This window comes from Neophocaena asiaeorientalis, unplaced genomic scaffold (genome assembly GCF_003031525.2).
Source record: "Neophocaena asiaeorientalis asiaeorientalis breed wild unplaced genomic scaffold, Neophocaena_asiaeorientalis_V1.1 scaffold132, whole genome shotgun sequence".
NCBI classification, from domain to species: domain Eukaryota; kingdom Metazoa; phylum Chordata; class Mammalia; order Artiodactyla; family Phocoenidae; genus Neophocaena; species Neophocaena asiaeorientalis.
The window spans coordinates 2709318-2712675 of NW_020173393.1; the positions used below are offsets into that span (position 1 = coordinate 2709318).

Here is a 3358-nt window from a genome sequence, read left to right on the forward strand (position 1 = left end):
GTGAAAAATGTTTCAGGAAAAAAATATTTTCATGCAATTATGTAGTCTCACTGTGTAAATTCAAGGCAAGATTTTTGTTTCCTGTAAAACAGATCACTGTTCTATGAGAGAATGTTTTTTACTTGTCTTAGCGCATTTCTTTTGCCTCCTCCTGCATTGCATTATTTTGCTCTATTCTTTATTTTTGTGTGCAAACGACATGCCAGTTAAAATGAAAACCATCTCACATGTAGGAAAAAAGTCTGGATTCTAAAAACCAAGAAAAAAATCCTTTCTAAATGACACCGTCTGATTCAAGTTAAAAAATGACTTAAACACTAGTAATAAAGAAGACAAAACACATTTCATGAAGCATACAAAAAGAAATGTCTGCTGAGTGTTTTAGTCCAGATGTTTCAGAATGCTGCTGCATGTCTTATGAGGAATCTGAGAGGAAGATTTCATAGCAGAAGGTGTTAATGTGGCCTGTATTGACTTAAGTGGTGACCCAACTGGACTGTGAAACTGTGGGATGCCTATGGATTCAAGCTGCTTGTTAAAGAGGAACTCCCCACTGCTGTTCAGAAATCCTTCCTCATTTCCTCTCTCCCCAAGCTTTCCATCCTCTACCAGCTCAGTTTCTAGCATTTCAGTATCCCCTTTCCTGCTAAAGAACTTGTCCAGGTAACTGGTGTAAGTGTTTTCCTTTTCAATTTGCTCATCCTTCCTTACCTCACAACAAAACTGATTTATGAGGAAACAGTCCTCCCCACCACCCACGAACTGGCTATCCCAAGAAGACTGGTACAAGCCTCCTAATTGAGCCAAACTGGCCGTTACCTTCTCCTGCGTTTCTCAGCTTACTGACTTGGATATCAAACTTTTCAATTCTAGTTGGGACACTGAGCTAGTCAAGTCATTTAATTTGTCAACAACGTCAGTAGGCTCATGCCGTGAACTAAGTTGAATAGTTCCTGCAATAAAGGAATCAAAGTCAAATCCCTGATTCTTTTCCCTTCCTTTTTCAGCCGGTTGCTGTGATGCTTCCTCTAGAGCTATCTGGGCTTTAACCAATCCATTCCTTTCACATTTTGACTTGCCTTTCTTATCAGATTTTTCTTTGCTTTGTTCTTTCCAATTAGAAAGATCTATAATAAGCTTGGGTTCATAGTAATGATTAACTTCCCTCTCTCTCCAGACTAAGTTATCTAAATATGATGATGACCTCGTTTTGTAGTTACAAGTATGGCTACGCTCCAGATCACGGTATTTGTTTTCACGATGATCTGGGTATTGCCAACAAGGCTCAGTAGAGTAACTGGTGTCAAAAGCAGGATCCTCCAAATACTTCTCTTCTCACAATCTCCATCCAAATATTTTCAAGGATCGACTTGTACTTCTTCTTCATCAATGACATGGCACAGAGCTCTTGGGTCAAGCTGAACTTCAGCAATATCAAAGTTGTTATGTATAGGCCAATCATGCTCTGAAAATTGTCAATCATGGTACCTTTCCCAGTTATAAATGTGACTATGAGTTTCATCCATAAGCAAAATATCATCAACTTCATCTTCAATACGAAAAGGATGACTTTAAATTGGCTCATCCATTGGAAAAGAATAAATGCTCATGTAAGGATGGGAAGGCGCTGCTTCTGCTGTCAACCGGTCCATGGGGCTAAATGTCAAAATTTGTCCCAGGAAATCCAGTGCTTCTCGACTAATTCCCGGAAGCAGCTGAGTTAAAGGTTTGTGTGGCTCAGTCATGTCATTTCTAATGTAAGCTGGAATTCTGCTGAGAAGCTCCTGTCAATCTTCCTCATGTACAACAGGAATAGACTCTAAAATCAGCTGCGTCTGTCCAAGTTCATGGGCACCTGCAAAGAGGGTATTACCAGTCAGTATTTCAGCAAAGATGCAGCCTGCAGCCCACATGTCAATGGCTTTAGTATAATTATTAGGAGAAAGTAAAAGACGTGGAGATCTGTGCCATTTAGTAACCAATCCTTCAGAAAGATGACCCTTATGGGAACAATGGGGATCTATGATCCGTGCAAGACCAAAGTCGCCTATCTTCAGCACCAAGTCTTCAGTATTAATGAAGAGATTAGCTGGTTTGAGATCTCCGTGCAGTACGTTTGCTGAGTGAATATATTTGAGCCCACGTAGCATCTGATACATGAAAATCCTGGCATGCTCTTCCAGTATCGGGCCCTGCTCCAGCACATTAGCCAAGTCTGTCTCCATGTACTCCTGAACAATGTAAACACTGTTCGGTTTGGTAAGACCCCACAACATCTGTTAACTGGCTTCCACTAGGACCAAGAATTTCAAACACCTTCACAATGTTATCATGGTCCAGTCTTCTAATAATTTTGATTTCACATAGAGCATGTTTGACACTCTGGGGATCAGTGAGGACAATTTTCTTGATGGCCACTCTTTTGTCACAGTCATTGTCTAGAGCAGAAAAAAACAAGCCATTGCCTCCACAACCCAATGGTTTTAAGTCCGTATACCTAGAGCCCAGATCAAAACCATGAATGTTCATGAGACTTTCAAATTTCTCTGCCATTTTGAAACCCTTACTATTGCCTTTTCCTTCTGAATTGTTGAACTTGTGTAAATAAGGAAGAAAAGTGGCATCAAAAGGAAAGATCTTTCCAAAAGGTAGAAAAAAATTAATTTTGCTTCCACAGCAAGATGGTTTCATTGCATATGCCAACCAGTTCCCCTTAGATTTAAAGCTCCAATAGCTCTACTCATACTGAGAATGAAAAAGATTGCAGTACTCATAGTTCAAGAAAGGGGCAGCAACTTTGCAGATATTTTAAGAAAACACTCAAGGAACTCAAACGGGACAAAATGACGTACTATGCACTCAGATTTACTGTGCTGAAGGATTTAACATTTAACAAAAATGTGAATAAATATGCACACAACAGGCTTCTATGAACATTCTCCTCACAGGGCAGATACATTCAGTGTTGGGCTGGTCCTGAGCAGCCAGCACCATTCTAAGGTGCTGGCAAGCACTGTTTCCCTTTTGCTTCTTTTCTTCCTTTGTTGCTGTATATTTCAACAGGAAGCCCTGGTGGCTGTTGGTTAACAGATGTCTTTTGTTAGTGATCAGGTGGCTCCAGCTCACCACAATCACAATCAGAGCTAACGTCCATCTTACTCTAATACAATGGGACTTCCCTGACTCATCCAGGGAGTGTGGGGCCCATGGACAGCCCCCAGTGTTGGCTCAGGTCTCCGGCTGTGCTGGCGGCAGCAGCGTCTCCGAGGCTCTCGTTTTGCTGCAGTCACTGCCATGTAACCAAGAAAAATTCTTTAGGCATCTTGGGCATCTAGACAAAAAGATTTTATTATGAGGT

The 3358-nt window shown here is 41.0% G+C and overlaps 1 pseudogene; it reads right to left on the reverse strand.

Annotated features, from left to right (window-relative positions):
- Positions 1-381: 381 nt before the first annotated feature.
- LOC112400885 (mitogen-activated protein kinase 6 pseudogene) lies at positions 382-2553 on the reverse strand (annotated as a pseudogene).
- Positions 2554-3358: the final 805 nt, after the last annotated feature.